The sequence below is a fragment of the Rattus norvegicus genome, chromosome 17, assembly GCF_021556685.1.
Source record: "Rattus norvegicus strain SHRSP/BbbUtx chromosome 17, alternate assembly SHRSP_T2T, whole genome shotgun sequence".
Taxonomy (NCBI): Eukaryota; Metazoa; Chordata; class Mammalia; order Rodentia; family Muridae; genus Rattus; species Rattus norvegicus.
The window spans coordinates 57,319,619-57,337,171 of NC_141550.1; the positions used below are offsets into that span (position 1 = coordinate 57,319,619).

The following is a 17,553-nucleotide window of genomic DNA, read 5'->3' on the forward strand; positions in this document are numbered from 1 at the left end:
AATAAAAAAATACTAATCATTACAGAGAATGAAAGAAATTACAGAGAACAAAAGACGTAGATATTATAACTGTCAATTGATATAAGATAGAATAATGCCTACTTAAAATACTCTGAGAAGACATAGATCATAAATATTGATAATTTTACAGAAACCACACATGTGCCAACGGATGCATCTCAGAGGTATTCATGGTTTTAAAATGCTCTTACCTTGAACCAGTATGCCTTTAGCATTGGATTTATATCTTAACATAACGTAAACTTCCTGAGTCAGGTGACTTCCAAGCATTCATCTGATCTGAAAATTCGGTGTTGTTTTTATTGACTTCTAACAAGGAATTATATTACCTATTATGAATGTGTGTATGAAAATCAGGGTCTGTCAGTTCTGTGTGGCTTTGTGGGCTCAGAACCTACTGTTGTTGATGGCTCCAGAAATCTACATAGAGCTCTTAGTCGCAGAGAGCTACATCATGCTAGACCTGACCTGAATATCTCATTGATCTCATTGATCCTCTTTGGGTTCTAGAGATGGCTAACACCACTCCTTTTAGAAGCAGCTCATTTATACTATTCTTAAATCAATCTATTGAGAATTCTTACATGTATTTGTTATTTTTCACACCGTTGTGACAAAATACCAGGTAAAACAAATTTAGAGCGAAAGGTAGTCTACTCCTTGTCAACTTAATAACCAAATCTGATTTTTTAAAAATTTCTTTTTTACACTCCAGATTTCATTACCCTCCTGATCCACCCTCCAACTGTTCCACATCCTATACCTCCTCCCCACACCCCTGTCTCCACGAGGATGTCCCCACCCAAACCAACCCCACAAGACCTCTGAACTCTCTGGGGCCTCCAGTCTCTTGAGGGGTAGGTGCATCTTCTCTGTCTGAACCCAGATCCAGGAGTCCTCTGCTGTGTATGAGTTGGGGGCCTCATATCAGCTGGTGTATGCTCCCTGGTTGGTGATCCAATGTCTGAAAAATCTCAGGCGTCTAGATTAATTGAGACTGCTGTTCCTCCTACAGGATCACCTTCCTCCTCAGCGTCCTCCAGATTTTCCCTAATTCAACCAGAGGGGTCAGCAGCTTCTCTTCATTGGTTGGGTGCACATATCTGTATCTGACTCTTTCAGCTGCTTTTTGGGCCTTTCAAAGGGCAGTCATGGTAGGTCCCTTTTTGTAAGCCCCCCATAGCCTCCCATGGTGTCAGGTCTTGGGGCCTCCCCTTGAGCTGGATCCCACTTTGGGCCTGTCGATGAACTTTTTTCCCTCAGGCTCTTCTCCATTTCCATCCCTGCAGTTCTTTCAGACTGGAAGAATTAGGGGTCAGAGTTTTGACTGTGGGCTAGCAACCCCATCCCTCACTTAATGCCCTGTCTTTCTGCTGGAGGTGGGCTCTACAAATTCCCTCTCCTCACTGTAGGGCTTTTTATTTAGGGTCCCCCCTCTTTGAGTCCTGGGAGTCTCTCACCTCTAAGATCTCTGGTACATTCTGGAGGGTCCTCTCAACCTCCTTCCTCCTGAGGTCACCTGTTTCCATTCTTTCTGCTGGCCCTCAAGGCTTCAGTCCTTTTCTCCCACCCAATACCAGATCATGTTCCCCTCTCCCAACCACCCCTGGTCCTCATTCCCTCCCAAGTCCTCCCTCTGTCCCCCCTTGTGGTTGCTTTCTTTTCTGTCCCAAGTGGGACTGAGGTGTCCTCACTTGGGCCCTTCAGTTGATCTTTTTGAGTTCTGTGTACTGTCTCTTGGGTATTCTGTACTTAGTTTTTTGGGGGTTGTTTCTGTTTTTGTTTCTTAGCTAATATCCACTTATTAGTGAGAACATACCATGCATGTCCTATTGGGTCTGAGTTAACTCACTCAGGATGATATTTTCTAGTCCATCTATTTGCCTGCAAAACTGGGTATGTCCTCATTCTGTTTTTTTATTATTGGATTTTTAAATTTATGTTCAAATATTATTCCCTTTCCCAGTTTCCCAGACATAAGCCCCATCCCCCCCTCCCTTCTTTTATGAGGGTTTTCCCCCACCCCAACCACCCCCCTTCCTCCACTGACATTCCCCTACACTGGGGGGTCCAGCCTTGACAGGACCAAGGACTTCTCCTCACATTGGTGCCCAACAAGGCCATCCTCTGCTACATATGCAACTGGAGCCATGGGTCTGTCCATGTTTACTCCTTGGTTGGTGGTTTAGTCCGTGGGAGCTCTGGTTGGTTGGTATGAAGATGTCCTCATTTTTAATAACTGAGTAGTATTCCATTGTGTAAATGAACCACATTATCTGTATCCATTCTTCTGTTGTGGGACATCTGGGTTGTTTCTGCTTCTGGCTATCACAAATAAGGCCACTATAAGCATAGTGGAGCATGTGCCCCTGTGACATGGTGGGACTCTTTTGGGTATATTCTCAAGAGAGGCATTGCTGAGTCTTCATGTAGATCTATTTCCAGTTTTCTAAGGAACCTTCAGTTTGATTTCCAGAGTGGTTGTACCAGTTTGCAATCTCACCAGAAATGGAGAATTGTTTCTTTTTCTCACAACCTCAACAACATGTGTTGTCACCTGAGGTCTTGATCTTAGCCATTCTGATTGGTGTAAGGTGGAATCTCAGGGTCGTTTTGATTTGCATTTCTCTGATCACCACAGACTTTGAACATTGCTTAAGGTGCTTCTCAGCCATTCAAGATTCCACTGTTGTAAGTTCTCAGTTTGGATTGGGTTGTTTAGTTTTTTGGTGGTTAGCTTCTTGAGGTTTTTTTTTATATATATATATTTTGGCTATTAGCCTTCTATCAAATGTGGGGTTAGAAAGATTTTTTTCCAAATATGGAGGTTGCCAGTTTTTCTCATTGACTAGATCCTTTGCCTTACATGAGTACAAGCTGCATGCCTAGATTGGGCAGATCCACCACAATACTGCCAGTGTACCACTGTACTCTAGTCCCCAACTGTGAGATCCCTTAGAACTTGCAGTTTCTCTAGACCACGTGCTTCAGCTCCATCTTTCTTCCACCTCCTCTTCCTTTCTTCTCTCTCTCCCCCTCCCCAACTCTTCAGCTCCACCTTCCCTTCCCCTGCCCAATCACCAGCACTTGTCTTTATTTTACAAGTTAAAATGGAGAGAAAGTTCTCATGAAGTCACCTGAATATGTGCTTCTCTTTTCGTCCTAGGCAGTCCCTCTTGGGAAAGCATAATTAGCATCAAATACAAACAGCATCAGAGCAACCCACATTTTCCTTTTTTTGTCCAGTTAAAAGGCTTTTTCCCCCAGATATAAATTGAGTACCACTATTACATTCTATAAAGTATAAGATACACTTAACACCCAGTCCACCAATAAAGCACTCTGTCATCTCTCCTAACTTGGAAGACTTATAATTCTACACCTGACTTATGTACTGGTTTAGATTGTATGTCATCTTAAGTCTATATCATCTTTCTCAACTCTAAACAGCTTGGGTTTCAACCAGTCTTCAACTCTGTCAGAAAGCCAAGAACAACTAATATTACCTGAAAATATGAGAAACACAAAACATGGCTCCCAAAACTTAGCCAACTTATAGAGACCACTGGTCACCTGGACAGTCCTTCATTCCTCAAAACATTGATGCATCAGTCTTCAGCCTTTTGGCCCAGGATCATCTGACAGACCTTTGTAATGTACAGCTTTGAAGGGCTGATTACCATGTATTGGCAGAAATTATCAGTTGACTATTCTGCATAGTCTGTCTTTTTTCTGGACAGTATTTTGTCTGTAGATGAATTGAGGCAATTCTTGCCCAGTGGCTGTCTCACCACAGTTGGAGCAACTCCACTGATGCTCAATTTCTTCTTAGAATCCAAGAAGGGATGCTGTCAGGAGCAGTCAAATTATCTTTAATAAAGAAATGTCCATAAACATCATATTCGGTGGACTTCTGATGTGTTTGAGGACTATCTATGCAAAGCATTTCTGAACTGTTAAGCCTTGACTACTCTCAGCCATTTCTAGTTGAAATGTCTCAAAAACACCCTTTTAATTACCCAGAACCTTGACTTTGCTCTCTGGCCCTTATACTTTCATTGCTTAATCATCTAAAAACACTTTATAATCGCAGTTATAGGACTGGGTCTAAGTGTTGTATTCTTCAATGTGTTGTATAGGCACAATGCCTATATGCGAGTAACAAAATTAATCTCAATTTTATATCAATAAAAATTCATACCAATGAAAACCTTAAATTTGTATCAAATAAATTCTGTATCGATGTAAGAGACTACAACTTCAACCTTGTATCAATTACAAAGATTTCTACCAATATAAGATACATCTATGTAATATTTTGTTTAAGAGTAAATTTGCGGGGTTGGGGATTTAGCTCAGTGGTAGACCGCTTGCCTAGCAAGCGCAAGGCCCTGGGTTCGGTCCCCAGCTCCAGAAAAAAAAAGAGTAAATTTGCTAACCTATCCCTACCTGTGTATTTCTTTAACTTCTATAATATACTATATCCCCTATTTCTCTTCCACCCCTTCCCTTTTACATAAGAAAGAAGGATTGATAAGAGGAAAGGGAAGGTAGAAATCCCTGAATTTATTCAACCTAAAGAAAGAGATAGCCATAAAGGTACAAGAAGGTTATAGAACACCAAAAAAAAAAAAAGAAAGAAAAAGAAAAGAAAAGAAAAGAAAAAAGAAAAAGAAAGAAAAAGAAAGAAAGAAAGAAATCTTCTCATAACGTAATAATCAAAACATTAAGCACATAGAACAAAGAAAGAATATTAAGAGCTGCAAGGGAAAAGAGCCAAGTAACATACAAAGGCCGACCTATCAGAATTACATCAGGTGAATCAACAGAGACTATGAAAGCCAGAAGAGCCTGATCAGACGTCATGCAGAGTCTAAGAGAATACTTTAAATTTTTAATACAGTTTATTTACAATTTTTCATAAAATACATTTTTGTTTTGTTTGCTCTTTTGTATTTTTCTAGTTTTTTATTGAAAATGAATTTTTTCATACAAAATAATCAGATTAAGGTTTTCCCTTTACCAACTCCTCCAAGATCATACCTTTCCTCCCATGCAAATCCACACCCTTTTTGTTTCTCATTAGAAAACAAACATTTAAAGACAATAACATAAGATAAAACAAGAGCAAACAAAAACATGAAAAAGGCAAAACAGAAAAAAGAGAACCAAAGAGAAAGCTTAAAAAAACATATAAATGTAGAGACACACACATTCATACACACAAAACTGTAAAAACACAAAACTAAAAGCCATCATATGTATGCAAAGGACCTAAAAGTTTTTTTAAAAGGAGGAAGGAATGAGAAAGAGAGTGGGGGGAGAAAATAGTATCACAAAACGTTATGAAAACCTCCCAAGATGCCGTTAGGTTGATTTTGTGTTGGCCACCTACTTCTGGGGGTGGGGCCAGCCCTTAAGAGGGGTTTGTACTTTCAGTGAGACATTATTGGAGAGAACTAACTTTTTATCTGTAAACTATTGAAGATAGCTTCTGTGTTAGGGATATGGACTTGTGTCTACTTTTCTTAATACTAAGACCACATTTGGTGCAGACCCATGCAGGCCCTGTACATGCTGTCACAATCACCACAATCTCTGAGTTTGTATGTGCCCTGACCCTACTGTGTTTAGAAGGCCATATTTCATTGTATTTCACTGGTGTTCTTATAATCTTTCCATGCCTGCTTTCTCAGAGTTGCCTCAGCCCAATGGAGGGATTTGTTTCAAAGTCTCTCACACTCTGAACACAGCTTTGATGCTCTGTACTTGTTCCCATCTACTAAAGGAAAAACCAATTCTGATGATAGCTGAACCAGCCACTGATCTACAAGTATAGAAGGATGTTTTTCAAAGTAATGCTATGGCTTGTTCAATCGCCAAACAACCCAGGCTATAGCCAAGGCTATTGGTTGCTGTCCACAAACTGAAAGGAAGGCCTTATTGCTGAAGACAGCACCTACACAATTCATTGAACATGGAGAAGTCAAACTGGTGCTACCTAAAGCCTTTACCTGAACTGTTCATGATACTGGAAAGTACTCTGCATGCTGCCAAAGAATAAAGCTAAGCACTAACCCAGCTACAAAGTCTAACTAACGTACAGTGATGATCTGCCTGCATCTTGCACTAGTGCCATAGTGACACAAAGTTTGTGGACGTAACCAACCATTATCTAATTGGATTTAAGGCCCACTCCATGGTACAGATCCCTAAGTGACACTGCTCCAGTGACCATAAAATATATTTTGATCATGTCAGATATGGGTTCTATCACATAGAGTGGGCCTTAAATCCAACCAAAAAGTTGATAATAGCTGGGTGATACTGATGATTACTTTTCTCCTCTGGCATCATGCAAAGTCAGGTTCAGCACCATGGATACTAGTCAGTAGGGGTGAAGCTTCTAGTCGGGCACTGACCAAATTTCATAAGTAGTGTCTTCAACTATAGGTTCTTACCTTATCATCATCTTGTGGAGGGTAACTAAGAACCTTGACAATATTCTGTGATGTTTGTCAGAAGATATAGGGCACATTTAGACAATGACTCACCAGGATATAACTTATTTCTAACACTGGACATTTTACTTAATGGCATAAGATTCTACCTGGGGCATTTTGTCCCCTATTATATAGTGACTCCATATAAGCTACCTGTAGATATGTTTAGAAAGCTTCCACAGTAGTAGGTTTCAATATGGCTTTTCAAAAGGCCTTAATGTTAGTTGTCCCTCTCCATATCCCATCCTTTATTTTGTCCTCCCTTAATCCTTCCTTTTAATCCTCCTAATCTAGTCTTCCCTTTACCTCTTTATAACACTATATTCTATTTTCCTTTCCTTGAAAGGTTCCCATTTATAGCCTGGCAGCTTCCTAGCAATTCACAGAAAAAACTGAGGTGTTACTGTTTACTTTTAATCCCCCCCCCAAAAAAAAACTTCTTAAAGTGGAATGGCCAAACCAAATTGTTTAATACAGCACAATACTGACCTTGTCATTGCTTATAAAAAAATTAAGAAATATAGGAGACCCATGATAAGAGCAAAATATGTGTAATGCTACTGCCTAGTTTTTGGTTTTGGTTTTGTTTTAAGGAAAACTTAAAATGTAACATCTAAGAAGCTCAATGTTTTCTACATTGACGTTTCAGATTGCTGGGTGTGCGTCAAATGTAAAAGTGTTCACCCACAGAAATTAAGGCCTCTTTCTCACTGACTTCAGCCTCTTTGGTTATTTCAACCTGAAAATTCCACAAAGTGAGACTGAATGTATTGAATATAAGTAAAGTATTTAGACCCCTGATGAACTGAGAAACCAAATTATCAAATATATACAGTATGGGGGCTGGGGATTTAGCTCAGTGGTAGAGCGCTTACCTAGGAAGCGCAAGGCCCTGGGTTCGGTCCCCAGCTCCGAAAAAAAGAACAAGTATATATATATATATATATATATATATATATATATATATATATATATATATATATATATATACATATATATATATATATATATACACAGTATGGCTATATGTCTTCCCTTTAAAATAATCCAACATGTTCTAGCAACAAGCCACACTTATTATTTTTTTAATTACCCTGTCTGCAAATGTGAGACAGCAACATTTTCCCTGACTTTTCTCCTGTTGAGCCTGAGCTCAGAAGCAGGGTCTACACTGATAGGTGCATATGAGAGGGTATGGCATGAGCTCTTGTGTCATGGTCTAGGCTATACTTTTGCTTCCACTCCTCTGCAACTGTGGCATGTACGTCACTGTATCCAAACAGCATCTTTCTCGTGACAGGGTTTGCAGACATAGCTATGGTCACTGCTGTAAGCTGTAGACTGTAGGAAAAGCTTATCTATTCCTCATCTCATGAAGATCTAGCTGCTGTTTTCAAATATGCACTCTGTTTTAGTGTTTAAATTCTTTTGTCACCTTGTTTTGCACAAAGGGCCTTTCATAACCTCCATTACAGAGAAGACTAACATTCTAGGGAATGTTACTACTCCCATTCTTATCTTAAGGAGAAATCACAGAATTCAGAGTGGGAGGTTTCTGTCTCAAAACTGCACCATATTGGCTAGGTTTACATTTTCTGATGAGTTGAACCATAAGCCCATCCATTTCATGGGTGGCTTCTTCTGAAAATTTTTCTTCTAGAAACTTTCTTGAAATATTGATGTCAAAATCTGTTTCTGACATTAGGTGATTTCTGTTCTTTGTCAATGAGTCTTCATTTGTCTTGTTATTTATTTCATGTAAAATACAGTGAAGATGAATATTAAATTCACAATCTCCAGCTGATCGCGTATTGAGTTCAATTATGTCATATACCAATTGTCTTTGACACCCTGGCTATTTACTGTGTTGATGATCATTTCCCCCATCCAAAAAGGTATTTAAGTAATTCATACACAGAGCACTACAAGATGGAAACTTCATATTTGATACACGAGACTCTGAATTATCTCTGACAGCCATAAGTAATTTATTTGTGCTATTGATCAACATCATGTAATGATGCCACCTACGTTCTCTCTCACTTTATATGACTTCTATTCTAAAAATCTACTAAGCTTGCCCATGGAAACAGACTATGCTCCAGAGAGCCCAGACTCTTCCTCCCTTTCACTGAACTCATGACAACTCCAGACTCTTTCCAATCTTTGCTTGAGTTATTACTCTGTCTTTTAATTAATTTGATGAAATGTTTGTAAATCTTGCTGGTTTCTCAAAAAGCTAACTCTTTATTTCATAGATTCTGTGTGTGTGTGTGTGTATGTGTGTGTGTGTGTGTGTGTTTCATTAATTTATTTCTTCTATTTGAGTATTGTTCCTTTTTTAGACATTTTAAGTTTGTTTTTATTAATATGAAATCTCACCTTAATATAGATACTTAGTGCTATGGTCTTGCCTCTTAGAACTGCTTTGTTTCATAGGTTTGAGTGTGTTATGTCTATATTTTCATTCAACTCTAAAAAGCTTTTTATTTCCTTCTCAATTTCTGTCTTGATCCAGTTTTGACTTGGTAATTGGTGGGTCAGCCTCCATGAGTTTATACACTTTCTGCTGTTTCTATTGTCATTGGTATACAGCTTTAATAGATGGTGGTCAAGTATGATGCAGAGAATTATATCAATTGTCCTATGCCTGCTGACACTTGCTTTGTGTCCTAATATATAGTCAATTTTGCAGAAAGTTCTCTTGGCTTTTGAGAAGAAACTATATTCTTTTGTGTTTGGGTGGACTGTTCTGTAGCTGTCTCGTAGGTCCATTTGGTTTATGACATTATTTAACTCAACACATTCTCTATTTAGTTTTTGTCAGAATAAGCTGTCTATTGGCAAGAGTTGGGCATTGAAGTTACTATTACTGTGTTATGGTCAATCTTATGATTCAAGCTAAAGTAGTGCTTGCTTTATGAAGTTGTTTGGCATATAAGTATTTATTATGAAATGTTTTTCTTTTTCTGGTTATTGTGTTTTATAATTTTGATGGGTATAGTGATCTAGACTAACATATGTGATCTTCTAGAACTGACAGAGCACCCATTCAGGCCCTTCTGGCTTTAAAAGTCTCTATTGAAAGGTCAGATGGTATTCTAATGAGTCTATCTTTATATGTGACTTGGTCTTTTTCCCTTGAAGCTTTTAATACACTTTCTTTGTTCTGTATATTTAGTGTTTGATTATTATGTGTCATGGGAAGTTTCTTTTCTGGTCCTGTCTACTTGTTCCCTGTATGCCTCTTTTCTCCCAATAGGCGTCTCTTTCTTTAGATTAGGAAAATAATCTTCTCTGATTTTGTTAAAAGTATTTTTGTGCCTTTGACCTAATGTTTTTCCCCTTACTGTATGCCTATTACATCATAGGTTTGATCTTTTCATGATGCCCAAGATTTTCTGGGTGTTTTGAGCTTGGACTTTTTTAGATTTAACATTTCCTTTAATGGAGCTATCCATTGTTTCTATGTTGTCATCAAAACCTGAATTCTGTCTTCCATGTCTTTAACGCTGTTCCTGAAGCTTACCACTGAGTTGTCTGTTCGGTTTTTTTTCATTTCAAACTTTATTTCAACCTGGCAAGTCTCAGCTTTCCCAGACATGTGGCGTTTTTTGCCTCTCAAGTCTCATGAGCCCCTTCTTAATGGAGGGAATGTCTCAATTTGCAAGGAACTGTCATCCACCAGCATGTTGGTCTGATGTGTGGTTACAAGACTAGTACCTCAGGTATGACCAGAATGAGTAAATCCACAAGGAAATCCAGGAAGGAACGTCTAGGGAGCACAGAACACAGGGTGTGCTCTGTGAGAATGCAAGGATGTCATAATTAATCTTTCTGAGTCTGACTTATTTGCCTTTTTTTTCTGGAACATGGGTTATGTGTTAGTCATTAGAGCAAGGGCAAATGATCAGTGGCTACGTTGCTGAAGAAAATGACACACACACACACACACACACACACACACACACACACACACACACACCCTAACAATTATTAATTGCCAATAGGTCCTCAAGAATGCAGTGGGGCCTCCCAATCTCCTCTCCTATCCTTGAGGAAATGATGACAGGCCCAATCTTGTGCAGGTTTTCTGTAGATAAAACCACAGTTATGGTTAGTTTGAGTACAAGCGACACCATAGAAAAAGAATTCCTATGCCATAGGAAAAAGACATCTTCTGGCTTCACACCTCCTATTCTCTTTCTCTCTGTCACCTCTTCTAAGATTGGAGGGGGATTATAAAACTGCCTCTTTTAGGGGCCAGCACTCCACTGTGCCTTTTCTAAGCACTTTGGCCAATTATGAGTTTCTGTATCCACTGCTACTGGGCAATCAGAAGCTTCTCTGACGAAAGCTGGGAGCAGCACTGATCTGTACACTTCTAGTTATTTGAGGGCCTTCCATATTGATGCCACAGCAGCCACAGCGGTTCACTTCCCACCAGCAATGTGTGACGTTCCTCTCCTCCCACGTCCTTGCAAGCATTTGTTATCATTTCTTTACTTGAAATGTACATCCACATTTACTGGGTCCCTTGCAGAAGTCCAAAACAACATGTACTTATATTTCCCTGACAGGTAGGGACACAGACCACCTTTTGAAACGTTCCATTTTCAGAAATAATTATGCATTTCATAATTGATTTGGATGATTTAATGTTCTGGTGTATATATTTTGAATTTTAATGAAATTTGGATGTTAATACCCATGTTGGAAATATAGTGGGGAGAAGTTTTCTTCTCATTCTGTAAGATGTCTCATTATTCATATAATTGTTTTCTGTGTAGAAGCTTTTACTTTATTTTATTTTTTACAATCCAGCCATTGTCCCACCTCCCAGTCCCCCTCCCACAGTTCCTCTCCCATTCTTCCTCCCCATGTCTCCAAGAGGATGCCCCCCGTAAGGAAATTGGAGAGATCCTATAGTAGCAATTTAACAGCACACCTGAAAGTCCTAGAACAAAAAGAAGCAAATACACCCAAAGTAGATGGCAGGAAATAGTCAAACCCAGGGCTGAAATCAACCAAGTGGAAACAAAGAGAATGATACAAACAAACAACGAAACCAAAAGCTGGTTCTTTGAAAAAATCAACACCAGAGGTAAACCCTTAGCCAAACTCACTAAAGGACACAGAGACAGCATCCAACTTAACAAAATCAGAAATGAAAAGGGAGACATAGCAACAGAAGCTGGGGAAATTAAAAAATCATCAGATCCTGCTCCAAAACCCTTTACTCAACAAAACTGGAAAACCTAGATGGATGACTTTCTAGACAGACACCACGCATCAGAGTTAAATCAAGAGCAGGTAAACTAAACAAACCGGTCATTAAAAACCTCCCAACCAAGAAAAGTCCAGGGCTTTGGTGTAGAAGCTTTTTAATTTAATGCAATTCCATTTGGGAGTTCTTTGGATTATTTCCTGTACTATCTGAATCCTTTCCAAAAAGTCTGTAACTGTACCTATATCTTGAGATGTTTTATTGCCTCCTAGTTTTACAATTTCCATTCCTATATTAAGGCATTTGAAGCGTTCTGAAGTGTTCCGTATTCAGGGTGAGGGATGTGCATCCTGGCATGATTCATATGGAAATACGCACGTTTTGGAGATACTCAAGAGATACTTTCTTATCTCTAGTGTGTACTTTTATTTTTATTTTAATAAGTCAAGTTGGACACTCATACCTGTGTGGGTTTGTTCCTTGACCCCCTGTTCCACAGTCTACAGCTCTGTTCTGTGCCAGTTCCTTGCTACTCTTATTACTATAGCTCTGTAGTGTAGTCTGAGATCACGTTGGATGGTGCCTCCAAAATGCCTCATTCTTCTTAGTGTATCAAGGGTATTTATTCTTCCACAGCATTTTGGGATTTTTTTTGTTCTATTTCCATGAAGAAAGTTCAAATCCTGATGGGAATTGCATTCGGTCTTTAATTCTTTTTTGGTAAAAATGTCCGTTTCACAATAATAATTCTTCCCATCCATTAGCACGCGGAATTATTTTTCCATATGTCTTTATTAATGTCTTCTTGTCTGTATTTCTACATTCCTATTGTGTAGGTCTTTCACCTCTTTTGCTAGCTTATTTATATATTTTTAAAATTTTTGAAGAGATCATAAGTGAACTTTTCCCTAATTGCTCTGTCTGTGAGCTTGTTGATAGTATATAGGAAAAACTTCTAAATTGTATGTTGTGATCATTTATCTACTTTGTTAAAGGTGTTTATCAAGATGAATAGTTTTCTGATGAATTCATTGGGACTTTTAAGTACAGGGTCATGTGAGCTGGAGATGGATGACTGTACTTCTTCCATGCCTGTAGCTTTCACCTTTCAGCCTATTACGCCCTGTATTAGAGGCAATGGTTTGCATGTATTCTAGTCAGTGGTTTCCATGTGTTGAGCCAATCTTGAATCCCAGAATTTGGGAGAATTTTATTCATTGGAGAAATTTAGTTATGGTTTTCTTTTTTGCCTTGTTTGGTTATTATAAGAATACACTAATTCTAGATCTGTACAGTAAGTTTGGTAATGGCTGAACCTATATAGAAGAACAATTTGAAGAGCACTGTTGTTGAAATCATTGGTAGAGTTTGTAGTAAATCCATCTGAATCGGGACTGTTTTTCAATGAGAGGCTTTATTGCTACCTCAGTCCTGTTGTCTGTTCGTGATCTGTTTAACATGTCCATGTATTCTTGATTTAATTTCAGCAAGCCAAAATGCATTTCTTTTATTTTCCTAGTGCTTTTTCTTAAGTTCTCAAAATATCTCAATTTTTCCTTTATTTAATCATAACTTATAATAACCTCTCCTTTTTCATTTTTAATTTTATCAATGGGTCTTCTCTTTGTTTAGTTTGGCTATGAAGCGGTCAATCTCATTTCAGTAATCAGCTCTTCATTTAACTCGGGCTGTGTAGTGTTCTTTAGGCTCCACATTACTGTTCCCTGGTCTGCTTTGCTCTGAGGTTTAATTGATGATTTTTAGTTTAAATGACTTACTCAAAACGGAAGTGGGGATATTGAAATTATCTATTATTGCATCAGAACTTGTCTGACTTTAATGTCCATCAGTGTTTGTTTTACAACACTGACAGACCTAACGTGAAATATATATGTGATCATTGTATTTTCTTGATAAATTGATCCCTCTATTTAAATTTAGTTGCCTTCTTTTTAAGATTTGTTTGATTTTTAATTGAGTATATATGGGTGTCTGTGTGGCATATGCACATATATGAATGAAGATACCCAGAGTCCAGGAAATGGTGTTGGATTCCATGGAGCTTCAGTAACAGGCAGTTATCACTACCTGACACGAGTGCTGGAAACTGAATTCAGGTAATGTGCCAGAATAGTGTGTGCACTGAACCACCTCTCCAGGCCATAGCCTTCTATATCTAAGTAATTTTGATTAGCTATACATTATCCAACTGTGAATTCTGTGAACTGAAATAAAGACCTGCCTGGCAATATATAGTGGTACAATAGTGGCATAAATGATAGATACCAACTGCTGTAGGATTAGACTTAAGACCCACTCCATAAAATGTAATCCATACCTGATACCATTATCAGAGACAAGAATTAAAAGTCTTCTATAACAAATATCAGAAGAGTTGGGACAGATGGGTTTTGTTGTTGTTGGTCATTGTTTTTGTTTTTTGGGGTTTTTTGTTTTTTGTTTTTTGGATATTTTTTATTTACATTTCAAACGTTATTCCCTTTCCCAGTTTCCTGTACATAAGCCCCCACCCCATACCCCTCCCCATTCCTCTATAAGGGTTTTCCCCCCTCCGAAAACATCCCCATCCCAACTCCCCATCCTGACATTCCCTTAAACTGGTGGGGTCAAGTCTAGGCAGGAACCAAGGCTTCTCTTCCCATTTGTGCATAACAAGGCCATCCTCTGCTACATATGCAGCTGGAGCCATGGGTCTATCCATGTATAGTCTTTGAGTAGTGGTTTAGTTGCTACATATGCAGCTGGAGCCATGGGTCTATCCATGTATAGTCTTTGAGTAGTGGTTTAGTTGCTACATATGCAGCTGGAGCCATGGGTCTATCCATGTATAGTCTTTGAGTAGTGGTTTAGTCCCTGGGAGCTCAGATTGCTTGGTATTGTTATTCTTATGGGGTTGCAAGCTCCTTCAGCTCTTTCAATCCTTTCTCTAATTCCTCCAACAGGGACCAGGTTTCAGTTCAATAGTTTGCTGCTGGCATTTGCCTCTGTATTTCTCATGCTCTGGCTGAGCCTCTCAGGAAACAGCTATATCAGGCTACTGTCAGCAGGCACTTCTTGGCTTCATCAATTTTGTCTAGTTTTGGTGGCTGTATATATATGGGCTAGATCCCGAGGTGGGGAAGGCTCTGAATGGCCATTCCTTCAGTCTCTGCTCCAAACTTTATCTCCATATCTCCTCCTATGAATATTTTTCTCCCCCTTTTAAGAAGGAATGAAGCATATGCCCTTTGGTTATCCTTCTTCTTGAACTTCATGTGGTCTATGGATTGTATCTTGGGAAATTCAAGCTTTGGACCTAATATCCACTTATCAATTAGTGCATACCATGTATGTGGGTTGGTTTTTTGTGGGGTTTTTTTGGGGGGGCTTGGGTTACCTCACTCAGGATGATATTTTCTAGTTCCATCCATTTGCCTATGAATTTCATGAAGTCATTGTTTTTAATAGCTGAGTAGTACTCCATGGTGTAGATGTACCACATTTTCTGTATCCATTCCTCTGCTGAAGGGCATCCAGGTTCTTTCCAGCTTCTGGCTATTATAAATAAGGCTGCTATGAACATAGTGGAGCATGTGCCTTGGTGTATGTTGGAGCATCTTTTGGGTGTATGCCCAGGAGTAATATAGCTGGAACCTCAGGTAGTGCAATGTCCAACTTTCTGAGGAACCTCCATTCTCATTTCCAGAGTGGATATACCAGCTTGTAATCCCACCAACAATGGAGAAGTATTCCTCTTTCTCCACATCCTCTCCAGCATCAGTTGTCACTTGAGTTTTGATCTTAGCCATTCTGACTGGTGTGAGGTAGAATCTCAGGGTTATTTTTGATTTGCATTTCCCTGATGACTAAGGATGTTGAACATTTCTCTAGGTGCTTCTCAGCTATTCAATATTCCTCACCTGAGAATTCTTTGTTTAGCTCTGTACCCCATTTTTAATATGGTTATTTGGTTCTCTGGAGTCTAACTTCTTGAGTTCTTTGTATATATTGGATAGTAGCCCTCTATCAAATGTAGATAAAGATGTAGGTAAAGATTTTTCCCAATCTGTTGGTTGCCATTTTGTACCATTGACAGTGCCCTTTGCCTTACAGAAGCCTTGCAGATTTATGAGGTCCATTTGTCGATTCTTGATCTTAGAGCATAAACTATTGGTGTTCTGTTCAGGAAATTTACCCCAGTGCCCATGTGTTCAAGGCTCTTCCCCACTTTTTCTTCTATTAGTTTGAGCACATCTGGTTGTATTGGAGGTTCTTGATCCACTTGGACTTAAACTTTGTACAGGGCAATAAGAATGGGTCGATTTGCATTCTTCTACATGCTGACCTCCAGTTGAACCAGAACCATTTGTTGAAAATGCTATCTTTTTCCCACTGGATGGTTTTAGCTCCTTTGATAAAGGTAAGTGACCATAGGTGTGTAGTTCATCTGGGTCTTCACTTCTATTCCATTGATCTACCTGCCAGTCTCTGTACCAATACCATACAGTTTTTATCACCATTGTTCTGTAATACAGCTTAGGGTCAGAAATGGTGATTCCTCCAGAAGTTCTTTTATTCTTGAGGATAGTTTTCACTATGCTGGGTTTTTTGTTACTCCAAATGAATCTGCAAATTGAACTTTGTAACTCTATGAAGAATTAATTTGGAATTTTGATGGGGATTGCATTAAATCCGTAGTTTGCTTTTGGCAACATGACCATTTTTACTATATTAATCCTGCCAATTCATGAACATGGGAGATCCTTCCATCTTCTGAAATCTTCTTCAGTTTCTTTCTTCAGAGACTTGAAGTTCTTATCATACAGATCTTTCACTTGTTTGGTTAGAGTCACACCAAAGTATTTATGTTATTTGGGACTATTATGAAGGGTGTCATTTCCCTAATTTCTTTCTCATCCTGTTCATCCATGGAGTAGAGGAAGGCTACTGATTTGTTTGTATTAATTTTGTACCCAGCCACATTGCTGAAGTTATTTATCAGGCTTAATAGTTCTCTGGTAGAACTTTTAGGGTCACTTAAGTGTACTATCATGTCATCTGCATAGTGATATTTTGACTTCTTCCTTTCCAATTTGTATCCCATTGACCTCCATTTGCTTTCTGATTGGTCTACCTTGGACTTCAAATACTATATTGAATAAGTAGGGAGAGTGTGGGCATCCTTGTTAGTCCCTGACTTTAGTTTGATTGTTTCAAATTTCTCTCCATTTAGTTTGATGTTGGCTACTGGTTTACTGTATATAACCTTTACTGTGTTGAAGTATAGGCCTTGAATTCCTGATCTTTCTAAGACATTTACATGAAGGGATGTTGAAATTTTTTCAAATGCTTTCTAAGCATCTAATGAGATGAACATGTGGTTTTTATCTTTGAGTTTGTTTATGGAGTAGATTACATTGGTGGATTTCATTATACTGAACCATCCCTGCATCCCTGAATAAAGCCTTCTTGATGATGTTGGATGATCATTTTGATGTGTTCTTGGGTTTGATTTGCAAGAACCTTATTGAGTAATTTTATGTTGATATTCATAAGGGAAATTGGTCTGAAGTTCTCTTTCTTTGTTGGGTCTTTGTGTGGCTTAGGTATAGGCATAATTATGGCTTCATAGAAGGAATTGGGTAGCGCTCCTTCTGTTTCTATTTTGTGGAAGAGTTTGGATAATATTGGTACAAGGTCTTCTATGAAGATCTGATAGAATTCTGCACTAAACCCGTCTGGAGCTGGGCTCTTCTTGGTTGGGAGACCTTTAATGACTGCTTCTATTTCCTTAGGAGTTAT

The 17,553-nt window shown here is 38.7% G+C and overlaps 1 protein-coding gene across 5 annotated transcripts in view; it reads left to right on the plus strand.

The window, feature by feature from the left end:
* The window catches only part of Hecw1 (HECT, C2 and WW domain containing E3 ubiquitin protein ligase 1), a 414,282-nt gene that overhangs the window by 330,246 nt on the left and 66,483 nt on the right, over positions 1–17,553 (plus strand).